Source organism: Bombyx mandarina, chromosome 23 (genome assembly GCF_030267445.1).
Source record: "Bombyx mandarina strain Sakado chromosome 23, ASM3026744v2".
NCBI lineage: Eukaryota > Metazoa > Arthropoda > Insecta > Lepidoptera > Bombycidae > Bombyx > Bombyx mandarina.
The window spans coordinates 853974-874075 of NC_143229.1; the positions used below are offsets into that span (position 1 = coordinate 853974).

The 20102-nt window shown below is 38.6% G+C and overlaps 1 protein-coding gene across 1 annotated transcript in view; it reads left to right on the forward strand.

Annotated features, from left to right (window-relative positions):
* Positions 1 to 511: 511 nt before the first annotated feature.
* The window catches only part of LOC114250636 (uncharacterized), a 113969-nt gene continuing 94378 nt past the window's right edge, over positions 512 to 20102 (forward strand). Inside the window, exon 1 of the mRNA XM_028184597.2 lies at positions 512 to 821. The gene's annotated coding sequence lies outside the window, so the exon portion shown is untranslated. The remainder of the gene's footprint in view (positions 822 to 20102) is intronic.

Below are 20102 nucleotides of genomic sequence, written 5' to 3' on the forward strand. Positions count from 1 at the left end.
TTTGTTTAAAAAAGTACTGCCACATCACAAACATTTAACATTGAAAATAACTTAAACTATTTAATTTATGGCCTGATGCATGTGACAATAATGGCGTACATAACATTGGCAATTCATCGGCTCGAAGATGGAATACAATAATAATAAAAAAAAGAGAATACCTAAAGAAAACATACTTTGAGATTCAAATTTAACAAGTAAAACAGTAATAATTGTTGAAATATTAATATGAATGTCTAATAAATTATGTCATGTCATATAAAAAAAAAGAAATGTCAATATAATTACAAGTAACAACAAGTCAGTTATAAAACAACAAAACATATTTTCTTGTCAATATTTAATGATACTTCTGTTGTAGTTTAGTAAATTTAATTGAAGTTCCGGAAAAAATGTTGGCTTTATTAATTTTATTGCGATAGCCGTAAATACAAACAATAAATATCGATTTGAATGTAATGGACACTAATTAACAGTGTGAGCTGTGACTCTATGAAATTTATTTTCATTGAATAATATTAAAATTTTATCCTAATAATTTCGAGTGGGAAAATACCTTTAGCCGTAGCACTTGCTACGTGCTACGCGTCAGTGCCGCTACGCGAGCCCTCCACTACGGACGTCAACGCGATCTCGGATCCAAACGAATAAAACCGTAAATGATTTTCGAGATTTTTGTTTCATAAAAAATATTAAATACTTTAATATAAATAATTTATTCCGTGTTTCGAAGTTTTATTACGTGATTCATTTTTATTGTACTATTAGTGACTTTATTGATTGGTAATCACCAATTTGTAATCGGAGTTGTGGTGTTATGTGTGAGTATTTAATTTTAATCAATTTGTATTTTTTTTTAATTGCACTCGATTCCTTAACATTTTACCGTTTAAAATGGAAATATTATAGAATTTACATAAGGTGCTTTTCTTTCAAGCGATTTAGTGCACACTTAGCGTTGAACTAAAAAGTTCAAAACAGTATAGTTAAAAACTGAAGATCAAGAGATATCAGTTGTCAGAAACATTCATCAATATACAATGTGTTGGAGAATAAGACATTTGTTTCACAATAATGATCGAACTCCCGAAGTAGACTATACGAATTACTGCCTTTTTCCGATTAGTGATTAAATTCGATAAAACATTTCAAATCCAACTGCCGCACACTTTGGCCTTTAACTCAGAAGTAAATCCTGCTTTGACATTTAAAACAATAAAAACAAAATTGTTAGTAGGTACAGTTTTATATAGCCTGGGAGCCCACTGAGTTTCTCGCCGGATCTTGTCAGGGGGTCTCGACTCCGATGGTAGTTTTTTTTTTATGGCTTAGATGGGTGGACGAGCTCACAGCCCACCTGGTGTTAAGGATTTACTGGGGACCATAGACATCTACAGCGTAAATGCACCACCCACCTTGAGACATAAGTTCTAAGGTCTCAGGTATAGTTACAACGGCTGCCCCACCCTTCAAACCGAAACGCATTACTGCTTCACGGCAGAAATAAGCAGGGTGGTACCTACCCGCGCGGACTCTCGAGAGGTCCTACCACCAAAAGCTTCTGCGAAGCACTGCTCTTGCTAGGGATAGTGTTAGAAAATTCTCTCAGGTTGAGCCCGTGAGCTCACTTATCCCCGGGCGTAGCTGGTATAGCCCCTTAAGCTACCAGAGATAGGTAGGGAAAAAAATAGCCAGGATTATGTCCTCGTTCATACTTCTCATATGTGTTTATCCATGGCCTTCGTCCTCATGATGTTGCACCATCTCATCTTGTCTTGAGCTGCTTGGGGAACATCGTAGAGGGTGGGATCGAGGCTAGTGCGAACCTGGTCAGTTCAATACGTACGTTGCCCCCGAGATCTATTTCCTTCCACTTTGCCGGTAATTAGTTCTAATAATAAAGTAAATGCAAACCTATCCAAAATTAAAAGGGCAATTTTACCAGAAAATCCTTGAACTCTTAAAAAAAAAGCAAAGAACTTTTGAGGTTTAAGCTTCTCGTGAAAACTTAAAAAAGTGTAGGTACTAATTTCGACAACATCAAAGTTCCATTTCTCTAACGACATCCGTTTTTTACACAAATTCGACTTTTTTAATATGCTTTCCTGAAAATACCGTACAACTTCCCAACAGAAACCCACCAGGGAAATATTAAAAAAAAATGTGATCCTGCGGAATATTAAAAAATGAACCCACGTCGAAATGTAATAAGCTATTTTTTTCCGTATCACTTTTGAAACGTATTTTCCTGTTTAAACGCTTCCTGTCCGCCCCCATACATACATGTCGTGAACATAACATCAAATAAACGGTGACTTAATTATGGAAATACGAAACGATAAACGTCTTATAATATTTAATTTTTTGGAAGTAAATTCACGAATATTTTATATTAACAAATTAATGTTTACGCAACTGACATAAATAGAACGAAATTGTTAATAAAAACTCCAAACGTGGGTTTCACGGCAAAGTTTTACTGTATAACAGAATATTATAAGGTTTTGAATGTATTTGATATTATTTATTGCATCATTGTGGGTCTTCGCAAATTCCTGGTACTGCAATACAGTCGAACTGTTTTGATGATGGGGATAGTTTGGTCAGGGCACTTTTGAAGGACTACAAAGCATTATTAGATTTATCTGACATATTCTAAGCCCGAACGCCGGTGGCGCTACCACCAGTATCATGCCCATCGGTGCTACCAGCATTTGAATGGTATAATATCATACAATACATTTAAGATTTTGACTTGGTGTAGAATGTGTGTGGCAGCATTAATGCGTGCTATCTTCGGTTTACATGTGAATCAAACAGAAATAACGTGTGACTTCAGATACATCTCAGATTAACTGACAACAACTATATCCGGTCTTGTTGTTCGATAGCCGGGTCGCCGGGTGATTACCGGTAGTTGTACAACAACCCAAACGCTCGTATCTAAATATTGTATCAAGGCCGGTCCTCGTCGTTGTTCAGCGTGACTGTTTATAATTTTGTCGTAGCTGCCACTTGGGTCCAGTTTATTGTGAGCTTTTGCTTCCGCAGTCAGAGTTGTTTTACTTGATTCTGCTGCAGCCAATCCGAGTTCACAAAATATTCTATCACGAAAAAAAAAAAAAACTCAGTTTTTTTATTATTTTTTTATAACTTAGATGGTTGGAAGAGCTCACACCCAACCTGTTGTTAAGTGGTTACTGGAGCACATAGACATCTACAACATAAATGCCGCCACCGACCTTGAGATATGAGTTCTAAGGTCTCAGTATAGTTACAACGGCTGCCCCACCCTTCAAACCGAAACGCATTACTGCTTCACGGCAGAAATAGTCGGGGTGGTGGTACCTACCCATGCGGACTCATAAGAGGTTCTACCATCAGTAATTACGCAAATTATAATTTTGCCGTTTTGATTTATATTACACGATGTTATTCCTTCACCGTAGAAGTCAATCGTGAACATCTGTTAAGTACGTATTTCATTAGAAAAATTGGTACCCGCCTGCGGGATTCGAACACCGGTGCATCGCTACATACGAATACACCGGATGTCACTCTTATCCTTTAGACCACGACGACTTCAAAGGGACTCTGGGGGTTTGATTGACGAGAACTTTGGCTGGATCTTTGAGTATAGCCCGGACAAACTCTTATCGTATTATCATACGCTATGGACGTGCTTTTTTTATTTTTTTTATTGCCCTTGTAGGCAGACGAGCATATGGCCCACCTGATGGTGAGTGGTTACCGTCGCTCATGGACTTCAGCAATGCCAGGGGCAGAGCCAAGCCGCTGCCTACCGCTTAATACTCTCCATAAGCCTCGTTTGAAGAAGGACATGTCATAGCGCTCGGGAAACACCGTGGAGGGGAGCTCATTCCATAGCCGGATGGTGCGTGGCAAAAAAGATCTCTGGAAGCGCACTGTGGATGACCGCAGTGGCTCCAGGTAGTATGGATGAACTCTACTCCGGTGGCGGGCGGTGCGGTGGTAAAAACGAGATGCCGGTATCATCTCGAATAATTCCTCAGAGCACTCCCCATGGAATATACGGTACAAAATACAGAGGGAACCGAAGTCCCTCCGCAGACCCAGAGGTTCCAAACGATCCGAGAGAATGCCAATCAATTCGAATATCAATACTGAGTTTTGTCAACAGAATAATATTAAAAATTGTCTTTACCACTCTGTTCTGTTGGTAGTACTCATATTGATTTACTGTCAGTTGTGTTTGTAAATCAATTAACTACCAAACGAAATGCCACTAACCTATCAAAGAGATTCGTTGCAAGGTTCACGAAATGTAAGTTAAGAAGGTAAATTTTATCTATTCTTATGAATGAGCTTAAATGCTTAGAAGAATATAGAAAATAAGTGAAAGATTGGAAAGGTACGGGCGTTGCAAAGCTCAATAAATAAATCATAATACGCATATACGTATGGGCATAAACTAAGATATTCAAAAATTCGAACCCTATGCAAATTATTTATTTATCGACAGAGTTAGTAAGTAAGGGTTGCTCGGAAGGGTCTGTCTGGCCAATCATATGTTTTATTTGTAGGCAGAACGCTAGTGGTGGCTATGCCATTTGGATTTTTTTAAACATATAACCTGGTACTAGATCAGTAACAGATGTATTGACTGCGACCGTAAATTGAATGGTGCAATCATCAGTCGTCAAGCATCTAGTTGACTAAATTTTGATCTCCTATCATACAGGCTGCGTCACTCACGTTATTTTCCGTAACTACAACATAAAGAAAGACGAACCCTGAACTCAATTGGCGTTTGAGCAAAAAACCTTTGTAAATAAAATTACAAATCCTATTGTATATTCATGTCTTATCGATTGTTCTATTTACGTAGATACTATTCGATTTATGACATTTAGAGTGATGTTCTATTTAAATATCAAAGACGTCATAGAAATAATTTCTTGTCCCGTCATTATCTATGTATTACTCGTAGTACGTGACGCAAAATTTGTACCCCTTTTTACGAGAATTGTGCGGGTAAAGGAGTATTAAATTTCTCACACTAATAGAGAATATAGAGGAGTGCAGAATGCTAATTTTTCTTTAAAATTATGTGTAAAAAAAACATTTAATCAACAAAAAAACATTACACACACTACCATGTGTTTGACACAACACATATAAACATGTACACTCTTTGTTTATTGTCAAACACTTAACTTTGTTAATATTTTTTGTCTTTAATATAATTATTTGTCTATCAGTGTAGTCTTGGCTAAATCTGTGATTATAAAAGTATAATAATAGTCTTTGACAATAGAACCATAATAATGTCAAACTTATAATTTCAACTAATTATAGTTGAATTTCGACTATTGGGGGACCACTAGCTTACATAGATTTACAATGAAGCTTCCGTAGTGATTATATTTTTTTCGTACTGATAATGATTTGCCCATTTACAGCAAAAATTAACAGAGTAGTGAAATAACAACTGTTTCCTATGTGATACGTAACGGGAAGAAATATACTGATGAGACTTTTTAATTACTGAGCACCCTTTTAATAAACGTAACGATTAAGTTGACGTTCAAAGTTATAGAGAAGTTTCTCAATTAGTCAGTTGGGTACAACAGTCGCATCTTCCAGCTTCGATCATTGTTAGATGTTAGCTATCAGGCCAAGATTGTGGAGTCAAAGCATTGGCCGTATTGTGTCGTTATTGATTTGAGAGACGAGTATCCAGAAGACGTTTAAGCCTCTTATTATCACCGTGTATCATAACGAAAAGTGATTGTCTCGGGTGTTGAAAGTCGTCGCGGTCTAAAGGATAAGACATCCGGTGGATTCGTATCTAGCGATGCACCGGTGTTCGAATCCCGCAAGCGAATACCAATTTTTGTAATGAAATACGTACTTAGCAAATGTTCAGGATGACTTCCACGGTGAAGGAATAACATTGTGTAGTAAAAATCAAATCCGCAAAATAATAATTTGCGTAAATACTGGTGGTAAGACGTTTTGTGAGTTTGCACGGGTAGGTACCACCACTCTGTCTATTTCTGCCGTGAAGCAGAAATACGTTTCGGTTTGAAGAGTGGGGCAGCTGTTGTCGTACTGTACTGAGACCTTAGAACTCATATCTCAAGGTGGCGGCATTTACGTTGTATATGTCTATAGGCTCCAGTAAAACTTAACACCAGGCTGGCCGTGAGCTCGTCCATCTATATAAGCAATAAAACCGGGTCACAAAGGCCAGTCCACAACAGCATGGCTAGAAGTTAGAAGGAACGTTTTTGATTCACCGACATGTTCGATCATGAATAGATAATGAATTTATGATTTAGAGTAATATTCTAAAAAGAACATGCATGCTTTAGTTGCTGAGATAGTTTTGAAGTTGTTAACCATTCACGATTGGCAGTGGCAAATTGCCCTTGGAAAAACTACTATAACACTCGGTAGGATAACAAATTTAATGAAGTTTTTAGTAATGTCAAAAGTGTAATGTGTAGAGGTCAGTCGCTTTCTCAGTGGAATTGAGTGCCGATAACATTATATTTAAATTAAGACATGTTCTTAGAATCCAATCAAATTAAAACGATGCTGCCAGAAAAACAAATTATTCCACGAGAATTCTATGGAAATTTACTTAAAGAGGTATAATATATATGTATACATACAAACATACATAGCAAACGAAATCTGAGATGAGACGCGAGCTTTAATTTGTCTGAGTTCGTTGAGTCTTGGAAGATTTTAGAATTCGAGATTTTATTTTAAGATTACCGAGCTTATCATGAATGTATCGTCGAAATGTTTTTGCTGCTTGAATTAGACGTAATTGTGATATATCTATCTTCTTAGGCATACCATGTATCTACTTTTGTAAATTATGTATAAAAACCAATTTTGTTTTGTTGTTCAGACAAGTAAATGATCTTACGGTCCACTTGGTATTAAGTGCTTTCCGGAACCCATATAATTCAAAAACGTAAAAGACGAGCATACGGCCCATCTGATGGTGAGTGGTTACCGTTGCTCGTGAACGTCAGTAATACTAGGGGCAGATCCAAGCCGCTATATACCATTCCGTACTCTCCATAAGTCTCGTCTGAAGAAAGTACATGTCGTAGGACTCAGGAAACATTGTGTAGGGAAGCTTATTCCAAAGTCATAGCAGAAAGGATTTCTGGAAACACACAAAATACGCCAAATATATATATATATTTGGGAAACCCAGCCCAGACATAGGAGCAGTACTTCAAGCAAGCCTAGACTTGCTTGACTAAAAGTTTTTGCTCAGGCGCGAAGTACCGCTTCGCTCTGTTTAGGATTTCCAACATCATTATTTGGCGTCAACTTCGCTTTGCCCTTCTATTGACTTCGGTATTGGTCGAAACGTCCACCCCATGTATCCTAATACTCGTGGAAGGTCACAGGGATCTTTCTTGTAATTTCGGTGCCATGACAAAAGGTGCCTTCTTCGCAGTGAATAATGTCTTCTTATTGCCAATAATAAACACGAGGCTAAGTCGTGAAAATAGTTATATGAATGGGCGACAGGAGAAAACTGAAGAAAGTACTAAAATACAATTAGTGCTTGGAATAGGTAATATGATATTTAAAGCAATATAATTGAGAAAGTTTTAGATTGGCTATAAACAGGAGGCGTATTTCGGATTTGAGAAATGTATTCTGCTTTAAAGAATTATTTAAGAAAGTAAATGAATTATTAAGAAACTCGAGCTTAGTAAATAGCTATTTAACAACATTGACCTTGACAATGTCACAATATATTCGTTCTCGTCGATTCATATTCGTCAATCGCGAGACTTGTTACAATAATTTCACAAACAGATTTTTTTTTAATATGTAATATAAGTACGGATGTGTGGAAGGGGCAATGATGATACTACTACCCAATGTTAATTAGTTACTGGTGACTCTAGGAACCTAAAATACGTACGCATAGACTCCTTTAAACACTGCAGTGTGACCAGACGTGAACTTGAAAAAAATTGTAGTTTTAAGCAATCTGAAAGGAATCGCGAAAGACCGCTGACCAGATTTTCTTTTATTGCTTAGATGGGTGGTAAAGCTCACAGCCCACCTGGTGTTAAGTGGTTACTGGAGCCCATAAACATCTGTAACGTAAGCGCACCACCCACCTTGAGATATAAGTTCTAAGGTCTCAAGTATAGTTACAAATAGACAAATGCTATTGAAGAGGCCCCAACCAGTGGCGTTCCAGTTGTGATTGATTGGTCTGAATCCCAGTAAGCTTGGTGAGAGGTCTGGAGGCTTGATGATGGTAAGCACCGAATTTCAGTCACGAGAAATCGACGAGGAGCCTAGACATCACGACGTGACCGCCTCAATCCTCAATTATACCATATAGACTGGTTCATTTTTCAAGTCGATCATAGGACGGCTTTGTGGCCTAATTAGCAATAGAAATTTCGTGTACATTCGAGATTTACTTTTGTCTGGTGAGAAAATTCAAGTTCAAACACACTGTACCTAATTCTGTGGACAATTAAGAGCACTACTAAGGTTTTAATCTTATTGGATCCACGCACGACTGAAATGTCTATAACTACTGTTAAATACCTGCACTAACTAATGTCTATTAGTATCTGTATTATGTTTGCTCATTTCCGTTTCGTGTAAAACATATCACTCTGTCATTCAAGGGAAAATAAATAATATGTTCTTTCTGCAAAATGTGTATTAATAAAAGAATCCAGTAGCATCCAAGATATAGTATGCTCCTATAATAAGCAAAATATCAACAACTACTAACTGATTTTTTCTATAAAAAGAATATCTAAATCTATACAAAGCGGTAGGTGGCGGCTTGGCTCTGCCCCTGGCATTGCTGACGTCCATGAGTGACGGTAACCACTCACCATCAGGTGGGCCGTATACTCGTCTACCTACAAGGGTAATAAAAAACATTTTGAATTTTGACCTCTCACCCAGTAGACTACGCAGCTTTATTAAGTAAATTTTTTCTCGAATGTTATTGAATCTAAATTGCGTATTATGCATATAGCTAACAAATATGATGGACTAGAAAATCGCAAACCAATTGCTAAAAATATTTGACGATAAGACGAATTATTAGTAAAATGCTTAAGTGGGCTTAGCTTTAGTATTTTTGTTTTTCAAGAGCCGTACACACTTAAATGACCTGAATGAATATGAAAAATAACTTTAAATGTATATAATCTCGCATTTGTAATTTTTATTTTAGTACCTCAATGACTAAAAAAACTGTAAAACAATTGAAACGTAGGAAGCGGTTTAAATTCGTTATTTCATTCTTAGATTACGTTGTATACTCGCGTGTTCATAATTTTGCGTATAATTTCTGAACAATAGACTGTCCATTTGCAAGCTTTGTCATTGTTATTCTAAATTCTGACAAAGCATTCTTTCGTCACCTTCTTCTATGTTACATAATATATGTGTAGGAGCAACCGCATTCAGACATTTTAGGGCCGAGGAGCTAGGGTGATCGAGTTAAGAGAATTAGTGACTTCACAAAACACATTTGCTGCCTTAGAACAATTTTGAAAACTTCTCTTGACGTTACCAAACGAAAACGAATGATAGTTCTTAGGATGGAGGCACCGCTCTTCGAGAAGGCTTGTTGGTAAGTGTCATGGCGTCTATGCGCGCCTCCATCGGCTAGACTCTGTCGTAGCACGAACTTAGCCGAGTTCCGACATTATGATCGTGTTGGCTGTCACCTCTCGGGAATCGTGCTGCGGTTTGTTTTGCTACCAAACTAATGACCGTCTCTGACATATGTATATTAACGATCATCCAGTTGTTGATTCACAAAATTTCTAAAAATGAATTTTGTTGAAGATGTACTCTTTCCATCTCTCAAATATACAGAGTTCAGATTCAGAGCATCATAAGGAAACTGCCAATTTTCACAAATACCGCATTTGTGATGTGCAATAGGTAAAAAGTATTTTCAGGACAAACAAAGCAACGACAAACATCTTCTAAGCTTCGATATCTAGGACAGTAACCATGTATCCATCGCCGAAGATACTAATGTAAAATTTGGCATACAAATCGAATCGGAAAATATAGTAATCCAAAATCGAAATCAATAAATTGAATTATTTTTTTACGAAAGGTCGTGGAGGAAAATTCTGTAATTTTCCTAGCTCTTTTCTCTTAAACCAATTTTCGTAAAGTAATTGTACCGAATTTTGGGTATGCTTCTAATTATTTAGAGTGTGTGGGTGATATTAAACGCGAGAGTGAATATTTTATAGAGTAACATTTAATTTTGGTTGACCATTAATTTAGATACACGCGGGACAATATTGGAGAGTCTAATACAACTTAACTTAACTTGGTTATTGTAGCTAAGAACACAGATATAAGCTTAGTTTTGAAACTATAATATATGTTCTGATATGTAAAATATGATCTGAGAACACGTCGTCACATCTTGTGACTGCATTTTGTTGGAATGAAACTATTAATTGAATAACGAAAGATAATCGATATCATTCAGTGGAAATCGTAATTTGGGCTATGATATTTATGTATCAATCCGTTATCATGAGGTATAACGAAACAGTTTTCTCAAAAATTCAACTAGGCTTCAAAAGTACAACATACAACAGTGCATATCTAGTCTATCTAATTACATTTTATCTTTTTTGTATCTCAAAGATATCTCAAAGATCGTGCCTTGATTTTCCAAATTTGGATTGTGTTTGGGATATTGTAGACAGTAGAAATCTCAAATTTAATTTAAGTTAAATTATTCAGTACCAAACTTTTGGAGACTTGCATAATACATGACTTCCCATGATCTTGGCAGACTCCATGAATTACTTACGTCATGAACCTCTCCTCGGCTGCGGTGACTATGCTATGCTACGTTAAATTCGATTGATTTTTTCGCAACTTATCAAGTGTTCTTATAAATGTTTCCGACTAGACCAATGTATGGTTGCATCGTTTGATATTTTAACCATCAAAATGAATGGAGTCATAAAAAAATGAATATGTGATGGGAATGTAACGTAATGGGGCGGGTACCCTAATAAATTGATTACCCCAACCTTCGTTCGTGATCAAAAAATATTATCTAATAATTTTAGAGTGGTTATATACAATATTAGCTCACGGTAGGACGTTCCTCAGGAGTGAGTTGTGGAGAGGCACATATTTTTATCCATTATCTCACAATCCCACCTTTTTTTCCCCTACCTAAGCTGATCGTCTTGAGAGACCATTTCAACGTAATCTTAACTAGTAGGTGAGCTCACGGGGCTCAAGCCTGAAGATGTTGCCAACACGAACCCTAGCAAGAGCCGTGCTTCGCAGAATCTACCACCGGATCGGAAATGCAACCCACTGAGAAGATCCGGTGAGAAACCCAGTGGGCTGTGTCTGTGAATCAATATATACGCAGAGCCTTTCGTCGCAAGCGACGGGTTCGACGAGAACGATAACCGGAATCTCAGTAAGACACCAACGGAGCAAGATATTTCAATATTACTATTCTATGTTAAATATCATGAACATGTCAGAACTAAGAAGCGACAGTGAGCTCGCTTCATTTTATAGCCAATATGTGTTGTAGGAAACAAGAATTGGAATTGCTATCTCATGTGAGCTTAATGAATATAGCAGTACTATCAGTACCATCTGTCATAAAGCCAATGAAACTATAGTTATTTATTATATATTATTAAATATATTTTATTGTTCACTGGTAGCTTTTGCGTCTATTCAAGTTACGCGCGCACTGGTAGGTGAGCTCACAGACCCAATCTGAGAGTATTTGCTAAAACCAGCCCTAGCAAGAGCAGTGCTTCGCCGAATCTACCACCGAATCGGTATCGCGACCCACTGAGAAATGCATAAAGAACGAAGCCTAAAATTTATAAGTTATTGTTAACATTTTCGTGTTGGACACTGCTGAGCTGTTTCTAAAGATCTACTATTTTGTGTTCCGGCTCGAGACATGGAACAGTTATTTTAAGCTTGTTACGCCGGTAAGAGTAACACCATCTATCGCAGAATAGCCGAACAAATATCGAATGCACTAGTAAAATCGAGAAGTACAGCGCCATCTATTGTCAGATAGCAGAAACACACATCGAGACTACTCGACTTGCACAGAATGTACTCGATAAATCTAGGGATGTCGTATCGACTATAAAAGCGTTGCAGAGATGGCACACAGTCAGTTAGTAATTGGATCTACTCGAAGCAAAATAGCGAACGGATCACCTGAAGCGAAACGGAAGAAGTGAATGAAGAATTTTAAAGTGTTTTGTGAGTGTTTTAATTAAGTACTAATACATACATACAGTTTTAATTTGTCCGTAAGTAGAATTTTCATTTATCCCGAACCCCACCGCGTTACATTATTGTTATCGTTTTCGTGTTGTACACTGCTGAGTTGTTTCTAAAGATCAACTATTTTGTGTTCTGGCTCGAGAAATGGAAGTTGTTCTAGCAACGGCGCTCATTCAAAATAATCAGAAGAATACTGATCAAAATGTAAATCTCATTTTTAATGAGTGAACGTTTGCTATCGACATCCCCGAGGTTAATCGAAACGAAATAATCTTTCACGACTCTTAATTGAATCCGCAATAGTGTTGTAATTCCTGTCGATAGTTAAATGATTAGACATTATTTCATCAAAGTTGTAGCTTGTTTCTATGTTGTGTGCAACTTGAGCTACTAACAGTTTTAAGATTAGTCACCTGACTAGTAGCCAACTCCAAATTTGTTACATTTCTAATACACGAGTGTCAATTAAATCAAGATTTATATTTCCTCTAAGTGATTGATTAGAATATTAATTAAAAAAAGACAAACAGTGAACTTTATAGTTTTATTTACTAAATCTAAATGCGTTTCGGCTTGAAGGGTGGGGCAGCCGTTGTAATTATACTGAGACTTTAGAACTTATATTTCAAGGTGGGTGGCGCATTTACGTTGTAGATGTCTATGGGCTCCAGTGACGACTTAACACCAGGTGGACTGTGAGCTTGCCCACCCATATAAGCAATAAAAAAAAATTAATGCACACTAAATACTTATAATAAATTATAACCTGTGAAGAAAATATACATGATTCATTGAGAGAAGACAACACTTACTTCTCTGTGTTGAAATTATTGAACCTCGGTAATGCGCAGTATTACCGATGTTCGCCACTATTCTGGAGAAATTTTTGTCTGACCGAAGTTTCATTTTTTGTATCAGCTGGTTAGTTTTTGGAAATACTAGTCTAGTTTGTCTATGGTGTTTCGTGGCATCTGTTTTTAAGCCGGGTTCAACGAGTGTGTTTTGCGGTAAGATCCCCGGTCCCTGGTATTACGACATGGCAGTTACAATTAATCCTAGTGAGTTCACAAAGAGCTATAAATTCGTATGGCTATCGAGAAAAATAAACTTTTTTTTTCTGTTTTTATTGCTTACGGTTAGCGTGGTATGGACATGTGATGCGTAGAGAGGAGATGCATATGACTAGGAGATGTATGGAAATGGTAGTGGTAGAGGGAAAAGAGGTCAACCGAAGAAGACATGGATGGAGTGTGTGAATGACGATATGAGAGAGAGAGAGGAGTGAGTGTTGAGATGAGGGCTGATAGAAGAGAATGGAATATAAAAATTCGTTGTACCGATGAGCCCTGGTGATAACTGGTTACCGAAACTCATAGACATCAACAACGTCAATGCGCCACTCATCTCGAGACTTGAGTTCTAAGGTGTTCATTTTTACAGTACAACGGCTGCCCGACCTTTCAAACTGAAACGCATTACTGCATCACAGCAAAAATAGGGGGACTGGTGGTACCTGTACAGAATAAGGTTCTACTATCGGTATAAAAATGTGTGCAATTTACAGTCAGTAGAAGCGAAACCATAACGAGTTTTTTTCTCATTCTCTCGCAGCCGGCATGGCATAGCTATGTCTCTATATTATTAGTATCGTGTAATTGAGTTTGAAATCACAATGATGCTAAATAACGAATAACCGAAATAAATGAAGTCGTCGTGGTCTAAAGGATAAGACGTCCGGTGCATTCGTGTGCTTTTTTTTTTTTTTTTTCCTACCTAAGCTGATAGCCCTAGGGGCTATGTCAGCGTAACCCTAACTTTAGTAGGTGAGCGCACGGGGCTCAAACCTGATGACGTTGCTAACACGAACCCTAGCAAGAGCCGTGCTTCGCAGAATCTACCACCGGATCGGAAACGCGACCCACTGAGAAGATCCGGCGAGAAACTCAGTGGGCTGTGTCTGAGAGTTAATTTACTCGTCGAGCCCTTCGTCGCAAGCGACGGGTTCGAGGAGAACGGTGACCGGTGCTTGAAGTACCTAAAAGCACCGTTAGTGAATCGGGAGGATCCGAGATGACGTGTGTTGGGCGACGTCGACTGCTTTCCATTCTGTCCGCAGGATCGGGAATGTAGTTACCGGCGGCTACGATGAGAGGGTTCTCGAGTCGTGCCGCTTTATCGAAGTGGAATTAGTGTGTAGTGATGCAATGGTGTTCGAATCCCGCGGGCGGGTACCAATTTTTCTAATGAAATACGTAGTTACCAATTGTTCACGATTGACTTCCACGGTGAAGGAATAACATCGTGTAATGAAAATCAAACCCGCAAAATTATAATTTGCGTAATTTCTGGTGGTATGACCTCTTGTGAGTCCGCACGGGTAGGTACCACCACCCTGCCTGTGTCTGCCGTGATTTGAAGGGTGGGGCAGTATTTGTACTGTTAATACAGAGGCTTAAAACTAATGTCTCGAGGGGGTGGCGGCATTTACGTCGTAGATGTCTATGGGTTCCGGTAGCCACTTAACACCAGGGGGGCCGTGAGCTCTCCCACCCATCTAAGCAATAAAAAATAAAAAAGTATTTTTATTACAAAAAATCAAAATTTCGCTTTTTTATGATTTTTCTTTAAAAATTAAGAAGTTTATGTGGTTTATCTAGTATAGTTATTATTCAATCACCCACATCAATACTTTGCCAAAATGCCAGGCCTGCTGTGACTTAACTGAACTTAGTTGTTTCAAATGTTCGAAGAAAAATCAAATAATCGCATCAGAGCTTTAAGTGACAAATTATTTATTTTATCAGGCCCTAATTGCGTTTTACGAAATTAATGACTTGAAATTTTGATCACTTTTGATTAATTGTACAATCTGTTTAATTTAGATTTCAAGAGATTTGGTGGTGTTTTGTGTTTTGGAAGCCACATTGAAAATGCCGTGATTTAAAGATTAACATTTGAAAATTTAAATTGGATTTCAAGATTATGCATTCATTTGGATGGCGTGTTGACTCTGTAACAGTTGCTACCACTGTTTATACTGTTCACAGTACTAATTTGTTTTGTCGTTTAAGAGAACATTGGCATATTTTTAACATTTTAATAATACTCAGATATAAATCGACAAATTTAACTGTAAAAATATTTTCCCGACCCTAAATCATAACGAGACATGACTTTGAATAATAACATTACCTAAAAATCGAAGTAGTTTTATAATTCGTTGACAGAATTCAAGTTATAAATTTGTTATTTGGTCGGCGAAGTCTTTAGGCCAGTCTTTAGGCCTTAGGTCCAGTTTTACCATCCGGCTATGGAATGAGCGTGGAGGAGCCACGGTATTTCCCGAGCGCTATGACATGTCCTTCTTCAAATGAGGCTTGTGGAGAGTATTAAGCGGTAGGCAGCAACTTGGCTCTGCCCCTGCTGAAGTCCATGGGCGATGGTAACCACTCACCATCAGGTGGGCCGTATGCTCGTCTGCTTACAAGGGCAATAAAAAAAAAAGGTTTAATTGTGACCGAAGTGACTATTCGGGGGTTGAAGTTTTGCAATTTACGATTTGTTGTTAAGAAAATACGTACATATTTAACCTACTTAAAAATGGTTTAATTTGCAATTTTTTCCTTTGTCGTATCACTCTTGTCAGAGCGGTCATGGTCGTTATTCAGCATCATTGCTGTGGGCAGATGTTATGGCCACACAAGCAATCGCCAATCCTCCTGGTTAGTGGTGAGCCTGGTACACTCATGCAAACAGCCGCCAACTGCCGACATGATCAGCTGGTCGGTCCATCCCAAGGGCAACCTTCCACGCCATCTGGTGCCGTCTACTTTCATAATCAACAAATATTTTAAAGTTAAAAAATGGAACTGATATTTTTTTAAATTTCTGATTGATTGTGGTAGAGCATATTTTGAGGTTTGCGTGGATGGCTACATCAATCCTAAGCATTTACATGGAAGCAACCATATATTTAGATTTGAAGGACGGACCAAAGTAAAACATGTTACTATATAACATTTCTCGGTCGTTATCAAGTATAAGTTATGTTCGGTCCGGGTCTCTCCCTTGGGGCTCGGACATGAGGTTTCCAATTTAAGTCTGTCTTACTGTTAGATTACGTTTCTGTCGGTAAGGATTTCGGTTTGGTTTGTTTCAGCAATGTACCGACCTGATTTCCGTCAGTAATATTTTGGAGTTTTCATAGCTTAGGTTTTTGTAATATAGTATTTTTATTATTTGTCTACTTACGAACGAGCGACTGGTTTTAACATAATCTGGTATGACGACACCTAGATTTTTGATTTCAATCAGGCCCGTAGTCTTTTAACACCCTGACCTTAGACTCTAGATTTAAAGATAATAATTTATCGAAATTGAAAGTTCGTATTAAAACGTACCGTCTTAATGTTTTTCATTGATTTATGGTACAACAGCTTGATGCAGATCTCCATTACTAATGGCTTTATCAGAAGAACACCGTATCCACTAAGATCCAGTATTCTCAAAACGCTATTACTAGAGACAAGAAGCTGTTACCGACAAAGTTGATCCTCCGAGTGTAGAAGAAGAAATTGCAGGAAAGGTCTAAGCTGACTTCAACAATTTCAAAACGAATAATCACATGGATAGCCCACCGCACGAACATCTCGGTCCTGTAACAGCTTAAAATGGAGAACACTCAACGCCTGTCTACCACCTGCAACGCATAATGCGCTACTTTGGCCACGTTGCCCGCAGAGGTGTAGATAACTTGGAACGTCTGATGGTCACTGGAAAAGTAGAAGGAAAACGTCCTAGAGGCCGGAGCCCCAAACGTTGGTCCGACCAGATCTCCGAGCAAACCAGCAGACCACTTAGCGTTGCACTACACCAGGCAACTGACCGGAACCGAAAGAGGCTGGCAGTCGACAAGCTGAAACGGAGTCACGATCCTCAGTAATGAGGGAGCGATGGAGAAGAAGAAGAAAACTCAGTCGTCACACTTATAGAAACTGAAATAGTGGAATACCTATGTCCAGTATTGAACTATCGACATCATGAATGAGAAGTACATGACCGCAGAATAACGTCTGCATATTTCCTTGGACGTATTTATTATGTTTTCACATCTAAAATAGAAAAAGAAAAAAAAATATTGATTTATGTTGTAATATTTATAGAGCTATTACAAATTTACGTTTCCTTTTGACATTGAATACACTACAGTTTGAAATTGTTTTATCGTCTGCTAAATATAAGTCTTTTGTGTTCACTTGAAGATGCCTTTCAATCTTTAAGCCCACTGAATGAATCAATTGAATGAAACAGATGAGAGTTGACGGCTCTACTAAAACGAATGGATTTTCTGTTGAAATCAACATCATTATGTAAATTGTTGATTATTATCATTGGTATTTATAGACGGCGAACTCTTGGCACACTTAGACTTCATAGTGAATACTGCTAATCTCTTAAAGCATTAGCTTGGAGTGTTAAGTAGTTTCATCGAGCTAGTATTAAGGATATGGTGTTGGCGGCACATGTTACGCATTCGTTAAACGGTCTTACAGACGAACGCTTCCATCCTCAACGAACTAAACCTGATCAGAAGCTATCCACTAAATGTCTATATAGAGTGCTTCAATATTTTGGCCATATAGCAAGAAAACCCTCAACCTGGAGAGACTCATAGTGATGGGTAAAGTGGATGGAGTGACCAAGTGTCCGAGCATCTGTACACGAGACTGAGCCACGCAATCCAATCCCACACGCCTTTAATAGTAAAAATTAAAACTACTAGGACGATTTCATTTCGCGTTTTTGATTGTAATTAATTGATTTCCCTTGATAAGCTGCCAACGGACAAGCGACTTTCAAAAGTGTGCTAAAGTATGCGATTCACATGAAAATACAGCGTATGCGAATAGTTTTCATACATGATTGTATTACAAAACCGGTCGTGGCATCCTCGGTATCGAGTAGCCAAATATCCGTATATTTAGAAGTTTTCGGGGAGCCTTCTTTATGGAGAGATTTGAGTGAAATAGCGGAGTTCATTCCCTAAATATTCCTTTAGATGAAGGTGTAATCTGTGTGAGTTGAGTGAAAATGTTAGTTTGAAATTCGATTAATTTTTTTTATTCATTCCGGCTGTTTCTAAAGCGCAATGGGTTTTTTTATTTTCCCAAATTACCGCATTACCAAACGTCATACGAGTTATCATTTCAATGACAATTAATAATTAATCAATATTGGATTGATTATTTTTACAGTACCAGTTCCGCGAAGAAAAAATGATACGTACAATTATAGACAATCTTATCTCAATCATCGTTATCGTAATTTGAATAATTTAGAGGACAAATTAATGATTGAAAATGGCGGCGATCGAAAATGTGAATACTTGTCATTACGGCACTGACTACGAAAGTGAATTTTTTTGATGTTTATTGCTGCTCTTTTCTTCGTCGATAAAATATTGATAAAAACACAGCCAGTATGAATATGCTCGGAATGGCATCACAGCTCAGAAAAAATTGGCTGTGACGCTATTATGCCTTCGGCTTTTAAGCGTACGTCGTTTCAATGGATGATACATAATAAGTTGATTTTTACACGCTTTATATTAGCTTCACTTGTTATGCACTCCATGCTTTTTTTTTACAATAAAATATATATGTCGTGGATAACGACTTTTAGTAATATTAAGACGTTGTTTTGACTATTGTTTTAAATGATGAAATGTTGTTTTGATAAATATCACAAATTGTAGGGTAGACTCCGTAACGCCACAGTATAAAATGGCGGTGCGTGGACAGAGTCGTGGCGTCGCCATTCAGTTCCGATTGCATCACCTTACAGTCCGGACGTGTTTTTGCGAGAAACTGTCGCTGCCGTCGCGATCTTGTGTCTTGAGTTTCGCTGCATTGTCGTTGTCGCATCGATCGCGGCATTGTTGCGAATTCTTGACGCACTATCGCTGGCGTCGCGACCTTGTGTCGTAAAAGCAACTCGAACTTGTCGATTGTGCATTCGTAACGACTTCACATTATCATCCACTCATATCATTTATTAAATTTATTTATTTATTCGGCGAGTAAAACAGTCTCTTTCGAGACTAACCCCCCGCTGAGATCACCGCTTGTTGTGGCATTCTCACAACCCAGTGGGGCCCCACCTTCCCAAACTTCCACCCCAATCCTAGCCGACTGCCGTTTTCACGGCAAAGGCACTCCCCCCCCTTGGAGCTGGTAAAGCTCAGGGGGTGAACTCCTACTCAGGGGACTCGCCTTTCGGCGAGTGTGCCTTAAGTCCCGGGGACGCCCCCCCCGGGCAAAAACGAAAAAAATGGAAGAAGAGCTCTTAGGGTTTCTCGGGTTACTTGCCGAGAAGTACCCGGTGCTATCCAACCTCACGGCCGAATTCGCGGCCTACAGGGCCGCCCGCGCGAGTCCCGCCCCGCCCGCGTCCCTCGCCGCGTCATTTCGAGCCGCGCAGTCATGCCCCGCCCCCAAACCCAATTTGAGCGCACGTACGCACGTAGCGACTCACGAAGCGCCTAGCGCCAACGAAGCGCCTAACGCACCCGCGACGTCATTTTCGCCAATCTCATCCGTCGCGTCGTCCGTAATAATTAACTCAGGTTCAGACTCCGATACCGGATCGGAGATGGACTTCGAGTCCGCGACGAGCCCGCAGCCCGGAACCTCGGATGGGTTCCAAACGGTAAAACGTGGGAAAAAACGTACTCGCGCCGTGGAGTCCCGGAGCTCCACGACAAAACAAACAAAATC